Raw genomic sequence first — 13,798 nt, 5'->3', positions numbered from 1 at the left:
CCGCGTGCAATTGGATTGGAGCAGAAGCTGTGTTCCACTCTCCAGAAGTCTTAAGATCCTGTGGTGGGTGTTGTGGGTAGCTGGTGAGTGTCAGCCGACCCTGCGCCCCAGCTGCCCTGGTGCTTTTCTTGTGTGTTCATTTTTAAAAAAAAAAAAGTCATGGAGCTTAAGGTGTACAAAAATATTAATTCTAGAGATTTATTTGTTTCACATGCTTGAATGTTTTGCCTACTCCATGTATGTGTGTGCACCATGTGCTATTTGTGTGCATGTCTGAGGCCCTCAGAGGCCAGAAGAGAACAGCAGATCACTTGGAACTGGAGTTCCAATAAGTCGTGAGCCACCATGGGAGTGTAGGAAGTAAATGTGGATCCCCTGCAAGAATGTCAAGTGCTCTTAAACACTGACCTCCTGTCCAGTTTCCAAACGTGGTGTTGTTATTTCTAACTCTCTTCTGTGTGCTGGTTCCCCTTGAGTGATTCGTTAACCCCAGCCCCTTCATGTCCATGCATGTAAGATGGGTGTTGTCAAAGTACCTGTTAGCATCCCTTTCACAGTGATGAGGGTCCAATCAGGAGGCAACGTGCAGGTAAAGCACTAGACACAAGTACAGTAGCTGGCATTCAACACTTATACTCCACCTTCTTACAAGGAAAAGGAATATTGAAAGATATCTGAGTCAGTTGAAAAAGACCCACAACAGAAAACAGCAGAGCTATATAAAACACAGATAACTTTGCATCTTTGTTTTCTTCCTCTCTCTCTCCCTCTCCCTTCCCACCCCGTGTGTGTGTGTCTGTCTGTCTGTCTGTGTCTGTCTGTGTCTGTGTCTGTGTCTGTGTCTGTGTCTGTGTCTGTGTCTGTGTCTGTGTCTGTCTCTGTCTCTGTCTCTGTCTCTGTCTCTGTCTCTCCCAGGGATAGAACTTGATAGTCAAGCCTGGAAGTGAGCGTGTTCACTTTGAGGATCAACGGCTTCTAAGCTCTTTATGTTGTAGATTGTCTACTAGGAAAATGTCTTCTTACCCAACTAACGAGTGGCAGAGCTAGGTTAAAACCCCCAGTTCTCCCAAAATTAAATCAACTGCTGTCTTTGACTTCCAACATTTAACTTGGGAAAGTAGGAGAAAATTCAAATTTAGCTATAAATGTTGCCTAACCTTAAAGATAGATAGATAGATAGATAGATGATAGATAGATAGATAGATAGATAGATAGATAGATAGATAAATAGATGGATAGATAGATAGATAGATAGATAGATAGATAGATAGATAGATAGAGTTAGGTGACCTGCCTAAGTGATTGCACAAGAAAAAAATAAGCCAAACAAGAAGAGAGACATCCAAAGGGCAACACACTTGGACTAAAACCTCAAAACCCAGTGACGAGTTCACCAAAAGAGCAAACGGTGCTCACTAGCAGTCAGATTGAGTGTGCAATATATCAGATGATCAGCACACACTCATACATGCACACACACATACACACACTCGTGGACACACCCACACACTTACATACATACATACACATGTGCATACACACCGCACACAAGCACACACACAAATGCACACCCAAACCCATGCATATACTCACACCCATGCATACACAAAAACACTTGCACATGCACACACACACACACACACACACACACACACACATGCATATACCACACAGAGATGCACAACTGAATCAGGAGAGTTTGAGAAAAAGAAAAGAAAACAGGTGCATGTAGAGTGTTGTGTGTGTAGGGGGCAGGGGGGATAAGCACAGGCAGAGACTGGTGTCAAGAAAGAGTAAATGTGGACCTGTACCAACTGCTGCAAGACAGCTGGTGGGCTTCCTGCCTTTCTCCTCATATGGTGTAGAAAGGAATAAATGTGTGGAGCTTCCTGCATTTTGCATGGCGAAGTCACTGCGACTTTCTTTTATGGAAAAGAATAGCTGCCCCTTTTCTTTCAAACTAGCAGCTATAATCCAGGGCTAGAGGGGAATGTAGCTCAGTGGTGGAGCACATGCCTGCCCCGATGCGTGCAAAGCTCTGGGCTCATCTTCATCATTACAAAGACAAAGCATCTTCCTGCAGGTCTGTCAATAAAAACGAGCAAAGCTCCTATTTGAATCAGATAACCTCGGTTTGCAAAATCACTTTTTATTTCCCAAAGTCAATGTTCTCCTAGTAGATAACTCTTATTTCTGAAGATAATTCTTAGTGAGATCTACCACACCATTGAAAATCCAAACAAAGCAACTTTAAGAAGGGTCAGACACTGAGGTCAAAATGTACAGGGAGCCATGCTTATAATTTTGAGAATCAGCAACGACTGCTATGGTTGTGAGAAATCCCAACAACTAAGGTCACATTCTTAAAGTGTTACACACTTACCCATAAACTCGGTGAAAATGCCAGGGTACCTTTGACCACTTGAGGTTTGCTTCATAATGCTCTGTGTAAAAATTCAGTCACAGTAAGAAAAACAGGAAGAACTTTAAAAAGAAAATCTCTCAAACGAAATAAACAATCCATAAAAAAAAAATAACATACTAGCTTTCAGACAGGGGCTTGCAGTCCTGACACAAGGAAGAAAACTATGGAAGTGAATGACAGGCTTTCATCAGGAGAAACCTCACCTTGACAATGCAGGGAGAGTGTCTGAACAGTGCTCAGAGACAGAGAGGAACCACAAATGAGAAAACACACACACACACACACACCACACCACACACATTCACACACATACACACCATACCAACACAGACCACACCACACACATTTACACACACACACACCCCATACTAACACATACCACACCACATATATTCATATACACACACTACACACCAACACACACCACACCACACCACACACATCCATACACACACACATACCATACCATACACACACACCACATCACCTACATTCATGCACACACATACACAGACACCACCACACCAACACATACCCCATACCATACAAACACATATATACATACCACACACATATATATACACAACACAGACGTACACACACACCATACCATACATGCACATATATACACAAAGCACAGGCATACACACACACACACACTTCTGAAAAATGATAGCCAGGCCCCACAAATCCTGATAACATGACATTCTACTTATTAAAAACATCAGTCTTGGAAGACTCCAGGCACAGTAATTTTGAAAATATACACAAGTAAATTAAAACCAGGCTTATGATTCTTCTTATTGTAAGCCGTTCGCCCAGATTGCTCTGCAAAACAGATGCAAATTTTTAAATTAAAAGAGAAGAAAGAGTCAATGTGAGCACTGCTGATTTTAAGTGAGGAGCCCCATGTTTTTTCCTTTTTAATTGGAATGTAATCTGAAAGCCTTTTGGAGCATGGGGGGAAAAAAAACCATGTTTTTATAGGAAATTAGTTACAGAATAAAAAGAGTAAATATTAAATCTGCAGCTAGAAAGCATTTGTGAACATTTTCTGTAATTTATCTGACTCATTGGTAGCTGTCACTGTAGGACGTTTCTGTTTATCTCTGGACACAGCCCTTCCGGTTATGTAAGTAGCAGACTATAACGCCTGGAGAACTGGACAAAGAGCCCCAGCGCCTACAACCAAACAACCCGTGGCTCGTTCTTTCTCAGTGCCTGCGTGTATAAAACAAACAATATTAAACATTGTTCGCAGGCTCAAAATTCCAAATGAGCTAAAGCATCAGAATTATCTAAGTGGAGAGCCCCATTTAACTGGCTTGGTTTCTGCCCGGTCCTTACAATGGGCCCCAAGAATCCGGTAGGGCCAGGTCATGCAAGAGAACCAGAGAGCCAGCTTAATTATTTCTCTAAACCTGCCTTGGTTACTCACGTAGCAGAGGTTCACAGCCTGTTGCTTTGTCAGGTGAGCTGAGTGGGTGCTGGTGCACTCGTGAGGGCTGGAGTGACTCCTGGGGGCAAGGAAAGGCTCAGAGACACAGCGCCCCTTGCTACTGTCACAATTTTGGACTCCAGCTAAGGATTGTATTCTTTTGTTTGAGGGTTAAGAGGGATTTGCGCCATTTCAAACTTCTTGGAAGGGTTAAGGTTTAGTTTGTTGAACTCATGAGCATCACAGCAGCAACTACCTATTCCTGGAGTATTTTTTATGAGGCATACAAGAAAATATAGAGATATATCACTTCTATTACTCCCGCTGTCGATTCACCCCTCTCCACCCCCACCCCCCGCCCCTTCCAGCAAACACACAGCACATGTGTAACTCAATCAAGCTTTGTCTGAAGCAGTGAGGGAGCACAGATCTGAAAACCCACCGGCAAGCTTTCCCGAGTTGCCTTGCAGTTTTTAAAGTAGACTGAAACGCAGGAACAATAACTAATGCTTGGATTTTAGACTGAGCGAGAACTGAACGGAAGATTTGCGGTGCACCTCAAGGCAAGTGTACTAGGAAGCCACACATTTGCCTGAGTGGCGAGCAGACCTACAGTCATTCTGGTATCTCTGCCTAGATAACGAGTGACTCTAAGGAGAGAATTAAAAGGAAAGGCTGAGTCCTCACCGGGAAGCATCCTGCCCAAACTCCAGGCTTGCAGACATAATCAACAACAGCCCGGTTTTTTAATGGCTGGGAGGATACTAAGGAAATGTCAGTCACTAAGATTCTCCCATGTCTCCTCTGCATAAATAATAGCATCCTAACCGACAGATTCTTGGCTCCACCAATCTTCTTTTAAATATGCAGACTAGTCAAAAAGAAATATTTATTAGAGGAAGATTGGAAAGGGTGAAACTGGAAATGATCACTCAAAATAAGGGGAAAAAAATCAGCCTCATTAAAGGAGAAAAAATATGGGCGCTCCGAGCTAGCCAGACACCGGAAATATGCCTGAATAAACAGCGGAGCAGTGGTCCCATGCCGACACAGAGGCCTTTGAGGGTGAAATGGCACGAATAGAATCACAGAGGTAGCAGGGACCAAATCTCCCACATTCCCCAGAAGACTCAGGGTTTCCAAGCAGCCCCAGCAGGCTGACAATATTATATCAGGTGGGCACATTTTCTTTGGTTTACATGATCAGTGTCCCTCCAAAGCCTCAGGCCATCCTAGAGCTCATTATTTTTATTCTAATTATTTTCCTGCAAAAGGCATCCTCTTTCACACAGATGCCCAGTCTCCCAGCATCCTCCAAAGTGTCTGTAGCAATTATTCCATTATTATGTTATAATTATTATAAATTAATTACTAAGTTTAAAAAACTCATAATTTGCTTTACATTTTTCTTACTTTGTTGTATTTTTTTCAACTTCACTTTATTCCTTTATTATTAGAAAGTATAAATTGAACATCCAGCTATTCCTCTCTTTAAAATTCATTATTTTGTGTTTATCAGCTCTCTGTTTTCCTCACAAACAAAACTTCCCAGCAGGTCACCTTTTTGGTTCTTTCTAGCTACACTGAATAATTATTTTATCTCACCTTGCTTGAATTATTTCTTTTCCAGCTAAGTTTGATTTAGTTGGTTGTTCATTTTGAGATGGTACAGGAGGAGCTATGGGGTTAGGGGGTGGGGCTGGGGGAGAATCTCTGTACAGCGGAATCTGATGTGGTTATATTGGAAAAGATGGGCTGAGGGGAAGATTTGTGTTTGTTTGTTTTTTCTCTTTCTTTTTTGCTAGAAATGAATAGCGAGGAAGGAGTAAAAGAACGTAATGAGTGATGTCCGTCTCCAGGACCAGCTGTTGTTAGCGACTGCAGCGGCGTGGCAGGAATTCAGTCTCTAGTTATTATGGCCAGCCCTCGTCAGGGGTCTTTGCAGGGGTGACTTGAGGCAGGAATCTAGGTGTTCATTCTGGGATGCCAATTACTGTGAGCCCTGGAAAACTGTCACCATTTCACAAAAATGGAAGAACTTTTCAAAATGGTATGGCCACTGCTCACACTCGTGACTGTCTCTATGTGAAGATAAGTCAAAGGCTTTCCTTCGCCATGGCTTCTTTGGGAAGCAAGGAGGAGATTTTTCGTCTGTGAAGGCCTTTCTTTTTATAGAATGGCTGCTGGTTAGAGTCTACCTGGTAGAGTCTCTATGGCCTCCATAAAGAAAAGAACAGGTAATATAAACAAAGAAAATATCTATTAAAAAATGAAAAAAGAAAGAAAAGAACAGCTGACTCACCAAGGCTATAGGACATTCTGATAGATGCCCCCTAGTTCCCTGGCACCAAGTTGACCTTGGAGGGCAAGAGTCAAAATATTTTCCCTTTTAATCTCTCTGTCCACATTAGCTTGTGTGTCCAAGTATGGAGAAGGAACTTCCAAGGTCAGTCGCAGTAACCTGGTCCTATTAGCTACTGCGTTGCATCTCGGTAAAGCCTAGGCAAACGCCATCTACTTCTAAGTACATCTTGCTCAGCATCTCTAAGTCTCACCTTCTGCATGCTCATATAACGGACTCATAATTTTTGCTGTTTGCTTTGGTTGTCCCATGTTCTCTCCCATTCAGAAAGCTTCTAGGCAGCTTCATCTTCATACACAAACCAGCCTTTACTAAAAATATTTCCATTCTTACATCTTTTCAATATATTTTCCCAAGGCATGTCGTCTTACTCTATCACTCTGACTGTCTTGGAACTCACTCTGTAGACCAGGCTGCCCTTGAGCTCCCAAGAGATCTGCCTGCTTCTGCCTCCTAAATTCTGGGATTAAAGGTGTGTGTCACTACACCAAGCTTTTTCTTTCTACTTACTGGGTCCCTTTTATTTTATTTCCTCTCTTAATACTGAGAATGTAGCATAAATAAATTTACCATTTTATTTAAAAAAAGAGTTGAATACAAAGTATATACATATAAGGTCATATAATAAAATTAATGTTACCATTTTATTGAAAGAGAGTTGAATACAAAGTATACACATATAAGGTCAGATAATAGATTAATGTTGCCATTTTATTGAAAGAGAGTTGAATACAAAGTATATACATATAAGGTCATATAATAAATTAATGTTACCTGGATACATAGTGTTAGACTATGAGGTTTTCGTAAGGCAAATCCCGTAGAACACAGAAGGCAGTCTTTTTGTGTTTTGCACAACCTAAAGCGCGACTGGGCCCTGCTTTTAGTCTTGAATCAATGCATGTGGCAGATCGAGATAAATGGCAGATGCAGTGCAAAACATCATCAAATTGATGATTTCAACATCTAACTGGAAGTCAGCTATGGAGCCCCTTTGAAACTGTGACGCTTGAGATATCAATTGGGGATTCTTAAGCATCCAGGCTCCCGTGATGAGCTTCTTAGACATTCCCACTAGAAACATCCTGTAACACAGGTAACACAGATCTACTTCACCTTTTAGATGTTCAAAGGCACAGTGCTTTTACCTCTGCCTGTTTTGTTACAGAGTCAAGAGCCGGCCTGACCCAGGAAAAGGGAATTTGGAAAACACTTTGAGATAAAAATATACTTAGGTCTGAAGCAAGAGGAACAAACCCTTCTTCCGGAAGCAGGCTCTGGCTAAGCTTAAACAGCATATGGCATTTACCTATATAATGTCTAGGCAAAAAGCTCCATCTCTCTGTACAGCTGAGTACAGCAAACAGTTTATTTTCCAAAGACAAGAATGAGGAGCAATCTTGTGATGTAACCTGGACAGGAGGGAGGCTCACTGTTGAGTCCAGGGATGGACCCAGAACATTTAGCAGAAGCAGACAAAAGAGTGGAGCAGAGGAGTCTCAAAGTGGTGGTGGGGGCAGGGGGCATTCGATATTAGCCAGGGTGAAAGCAGGTCTGGAGAGAGAGCAGGCATCAAGATCCACTGGGCCAGCATCTCCAGTCTCTCACCTGAGCTGGCACACATGGCCAGGGAAATTCTCCCAGTAAACACAATGTGTGAAATAACAGCTTCATCAACCACAGTATTTGACAGAGGCCATCCAGTAATCATCAACCATACACCTAACATTGTCTCTAAGGTCTGATACATGAAGTATATTGACCATATAGCAAAGCCATAGAGACACCCAGAAAATATGGTGTAAGTGTAGAAGAAGGTGGGGATCGTTGGACAAGGTTGAGTAGAGTTCACGGAAGAGGGACTGTTTATTCCGTAAGGCACATGGGGCCCAGAGTAGGAGGAAAGGAGGCAGATGTCTCTGTGAGCCTTGATTTACCTTTCAGAAATGGGCGAAGTCAAAGATCAGCACAGTGAGGAATGAACAAGGAGAGGAGCTCGGGGGTCTATGGGGGAAAGAGTCTGAAGTGTATGCGGTAAAGAATCCGACGTGTATAGTGGGAAGGGAACAGTGGCAGTGTTGAGAACTCAGGAGCCTGGGAGGACTTTAATAAAACGTATCTGTATCTGAAACACAGAAAACATGTATATTCCATCCCACACTTTGTTTCAACAGTTGCATAATTATGTATCAATTTACATATACTATAAAAGAGAATAGACATGGTGCTTTTTTAAAAAAATTAAATCACCTCAAAATATCTATATGTATAGAATTACATATGCATCCACACACGTGTACACATCTTAAAGTGAAGCATAAAGAATCTATAATCTTTCAAAGTGGCAACAGGTCTTATGACACACACCAAACATGTTTACATACATGTAACACTTAGCTTCAATCACATAAAGAGGATGATGCTAAGACATTGAAATGACAGAATCACATTTAACCCTTCAAGGAGCCAAGGATAAGGGGAAACTTTCATATCTGGACAGACTGTGGGCGTCTGAGAAGGGCTTCACTGCAAAGCAACAGACAGGAGAAGCAGGTCCTGCTGAAAGGAACAGCTTAGAAGTGAGGGCCTGATGTGAGGTGGGGCTGAAGACCCAGCGTGCTACTTTGTTACTGTAAACAAGACACAGCCTAGAAGGGAACCCCAATAAAGAACTTCTAGATAAGGCTGGCATGGAGCAAAGCTTTGAGAGACTGTCTTGGATGTTCACTGAGGTGGGAGGCCTGCCCTGCGTGTGATTGGCACCATTTCATGCCAATCCCCTGAACCATAGAAGAGGGAAGACAGTTATCTGGGCATGAGCAAGACAAAGCAGGCAGCATGGATGCACTGGTTTCTCTTTGCTTTCAGGTGTGCTGTGTCTTCTTCCTGTATAATGCCCTAGATGGAGCCTGGAACTGTGACTATTTCTCCCCCATGTTGCTTTTGTCAGAGATTTATTTCTATTATAGCAGCAAAAAGAAAAACACAAAGACTGGAGTGTGGTCATTTCTCGGGAGAAGAGAGAGGGGAATGCTTGCTCATTCCTCTCCCATCAAGGGGGTTTAGATTCCTTCATCATCCTTTGAAATCTCCCTTTCCACTGCATGACTGTAAGATTTGAGTTTGTGCTTAGGAGAGAGAGATTTCCCTCTTCCACTCCTGGCTTGCCTCTGGGCCATGTCTCTAAGCCCTGTGGGCTGGTCCAGCTTGCCAGTGTACTCTACAATGAAGTGTAGGATAAAACTCACAAAATATTCAAGAGGCTCTTTGATTTCCTATTCCCTGACAGTCTCTAATCATAGCTCTCTGGCACCCAGGCTACCTCCAGGGGGAAGTGCTGCAGGTCTGCATCCTTGGGCTTTTTAGTGTCATCAGACTAGTGTTAACCCCAATCAGTAGGCGCTCAATAACCATTTGTTTCTTCTTCTTAACATGTCAATATCCCTGTTAGAGAGACAATGGGACAGACATAAGAAGGAAAGACTTATTATTGACAGAAGGCTGACTACTCCTTTGTCCCTTTATCATTGTTACATTCCCAATATTCCCAATGTTACAACATGAAAGTCAACAGGGGAGAGGACAAGGACAGAGGCACAGGTGAGTTAGTCACAGGAAGGGTCAAGACATAGGATGTATATACCTTTGTGCTGCCTTGTTGGCAATGTATTCCTGGTGGCTTGCACACATGAACATCCCACCTAGAACAGGGGCTGCAGGCGTTGTAAAGCACGTGTATATACAAGTCTCTGAGGCTCCTCCTGGGGAGTCTCATCCACTGAGAGCCACAGTGTATGGGCACCAGCAGAGGGAAGGCAGGGTCCAGCTCTCCTGACAGTCACTTTCAAGGGGTTTGTCATGCACACGAAGAATGGGGATCTTGCTTCTGGCTGTTGCCGTCTCACCAAACTCTGAAGACCTCAGTCTTCCCAATCAGAACACATCAAGGCTTTGGCTCTCATTCCTAGCTTCACTTGGGAAATATCCAGGACATTTTTGCATGGAACTTGATTCTTGTTGTTCAATAGACCCTCTGTTTTTATCCTCAAAATACCCACAAAAATCATAATAATATGATTTATTATTAGCATGTCCACTCTGCTACTAGTCCTCATACATCTGTTTTCCCACGTGTCTAGCCGTCTAAAGACTCATTGTAATCTATTTGGAGACTTCCAGGTCAATGAGAGACCCTGTGTCAGAATACAAGGTGGATAGCACCTGAGGAACCATGCCTGAGGCTGACCTGTAGGCTCTGCATGCATATGCAGGTATACATGCCCCCACATGAACATGTGAACACACTAACACACATATACACACATATATTATATACATAAACATGTATATACATATACATATATGTCATATACATATATATACATATATATCATATGCACATACACATATATATCATATACATATACACATACATACATATACACATACATATATCATATATAATACACATATGCATGTATCATATACATATACACACATATATATGTATATATGTGTATATATATACACACATATATATATACACACACATATATATATTCAGAGACAGAGTGATTTGCTATGTGTAACACAGAATAAGAAATAGCAAGTGAACTGAGATTAAAAAGTATTTCAGTTAACTAACTGACTATTGTACAGGTGGGTTTTCAGTCTCTCCAAGGTCCTGTCAAATGCACACTGTTTATAGTTCTGACTTCTGACGTCATAGTTAAAGACACAAATGAAAAGGAGCCTAATAAAAGGGCTGGAGCAATGGCTAGGTGACTAAGAGCACTTTCAACCCTTCCAGAGGACATGGGTTTGCTTCCCATCCTGCATCTTGGGTGGTTCACAACTATTTGTAACTCTAGCTCCAAGTGATGTGACATCTTCTTCTGGTCTCTTTCTTCATGCCTATGCATGTACATGTGTATGTGCGCGCGCACGCACGCACACACACACACACATTTTAAAGGGCTTTAAAAAGGATGCCTAAAATATAAATAAGACTTGAAACTCAGGTTAAGTTCACTATATTTTTTGTCTTAAACTTCTAGCCCTCTGGCCTTAGCTTTACCTCAGCCTTGAGTGCACACACCTCACCAAGCTTAAGTTTATCTTTCAAAGAGGACTTAACGTGCTGTTTATCGGAGGATCTTTTATTTTGCTGGCCAGTCAATTTGTTACTTGTTGGTCACTCGTGTGGTAGTGAACATGCAAGAGGCATATTTTACAAACAGCATTTATGTCCAACTGAGCGATGGCTTCAATATCAGGGATCTTTTCATCTTTGCCAACATAGCCACATCGGAACTGCATCAGGATTTGTCTAAACAGACAAGAACCATTTGTCATGACAAGAACATAGGTCACTGGAACTTTTATAAAGATATTGTAAAACTCCCCCGATGTGACTTTCCCTCTGAAAACAGCTTGTTCCTAGTTTGGGGGAATTTGGTTTATTTTGCTTGTTTTACTTGAGAAACTAATTGCTCTTGGCAATCAGGGTTGATATTTTTTTTTTCCTGTGAAGGGAGAACTATTTTAATTGACATTTATCACCAGACTGAGTAGAAATCATTTCAGTTTTGAAAATTCTGGAAGAAACATTTCCCATCTGTTTCAGTAACCCAACTGGCTGATTACATTGCCAAGAATAAGTTGTCACAAAAGGAAAGACAATTTGGGGGCGGGGAGGGGGGCATCTTATTGATCTTACATCACATACTGATTGACGAGCAGTTATAGAAAGCCTATGAAACTAACTCATACCATGGGCTTATTCCAATTATGAGATTCCCAAAGGAATAACAACCTACTGGTTAGTCCTTCCTGACACCTTAAAAAGAGAGGTAGAGGGCCTGACAAATGGCTCAGTGGGTAATCAAGCCCGCTGACCTAATTAATGTTGGCCCCCAGGACCTATGCAAACAGAGAACAAACCCTCCACATGCATGCTGTGGCTCACACACTCAAATAAATAATAAATAAATAAATTAATTAATAATAAATAAATAAATGTAAAAAAGAGATTGCTTCTATCACTTTGGTTAGCTTTATTCTGCTTTGTAGGGAGAGGTTACTGGATTATGAATGTCTCAGCTAACATAGCTGAGATGAAATGCTCACCGTCCATGGCACTGTCCCAGCTCACCATCACGGCACGGTAGGTGGTAGCCAGTGGTGTTCCAGTGAAGAAAACTGATTCCCAGCTTCAACATCAGGAAACACTGGAAAACCATATACATTTTTGTGCTTTGTATTTCTCATCTATAAAATGGGTATATTTAATAATAACAGTAGTAGGGCTATTAGGGAATGTGGCTCCCACGGGCTCATAGGGAGCGGCCTTTTGGGAGGTGCGGGCATGTTGGGTGGGCATGGTGGCCTTGTTGGAGGAAGTCTGCCACTAGGGGGTGGACTTTGAGGTTCAAGTGCTCAAGCCAGGCCCAGGGGCTTCTCTGCCTGCTACTGTGGGTCTGGATATAGAACTACCCGCTGCCATGCTTCCCACTACGACAAGAATGGACTAAACCTCTAAACCGTAAGCCAGCCCCAATTAAATGTTTTCCTTTGTAAGCATTTCCACAATCATGGTGCCTCTCCATAGCAATAGAAACCCTAAGACGTCTATCTAACACATTCAGAGATCAATGAGTGATATTAATACTAACAGCATTACAACAGTCTCGCGGACTCTCTCACTGGGCCTTTGAGCTGTCTGCTTCCCCAGATCTCCAGGGAAAGCACTTCCTCTCTGTCAGGGTTTCTGACGCTTTCATCATTGGTGTGGCTCCAGATTCCCTCTGCACAGCAGAAACTTCCAGAAAATGTAAGGGGGGTTAGAAAATACAGAAATCTAGGATTTATCAGGGTGCGGTTTTATTTTGATGCTTCTTGGGTGAGGACCAGAGATCGAATCATCTTCACTGCCATTTTTTTGTTGTTGTTGTTTCGTTTTATTTTCCAGGAGTCTCTGGTGTACAGCAGGCAATCTCAGAATGACAGCTGGATGTCAGCTGGGAGGATCTTTCTGCGTCCATGGAGCACGTGCCCCTTAGGGTTTCTTCCAGCATCAATGTTCTCGAGATGGTTTTAAGATGAGGTTTGATGTCAACTTCTCCAGTGACTTCTGCCCTTTCCCCGTCCCCCGCCGCAGGTATCAGTTCCTCTTTTGGTATCATCATTTAAGAAGCCTTAGAACCCCTTTTTTGGATATTCAGTAAATTCCAACAGAAAGCCCCATCTCCTCAGTGGGATCTTTTGACTTCAAAGAGATCAAATATAGTTATCATGATGAATGGCTACAGCTCAAGGGACTCCACCATTAAACAGACACGCGCTTGTTCTTTTGAAGGAATAAGAGGCTCCTAACTAAGAGAGGGAAGTTGTTGTTCTTGCTTTATATCCACTTCAAAAGCTCACTTTACACTTAACTAAAAAGAGAGGAGGAGGGGAGGAGGCGATGAAGATGACACTCACATTCAAAAAGTCAGAGAAATGGGACATTCAAAGGAGCAGAAGAAAGTCTCCAGATCTGAAGCCGACTGTCTGAAAACTGAAATTCCGAGAG

The sequence above is a fragment of the Mus caroli genome, chromosome 19 (assembly GCF_900094665.2).
Source record: "Mus caroli chromosome 19, CAROLI_EIJ_v1.1, whole genome shotgun sequence".
Classification (NCBI taxonomy): Eukaryota; Metazoa; Chordata; class Mammalia; order Rodentia; family Muridae; genus Mus; species Mus caroli.
The sequence above is the reverse complement of the archived record's forward strand: the minus strand, read 5'-3'. Positions refer to the sequence as shown.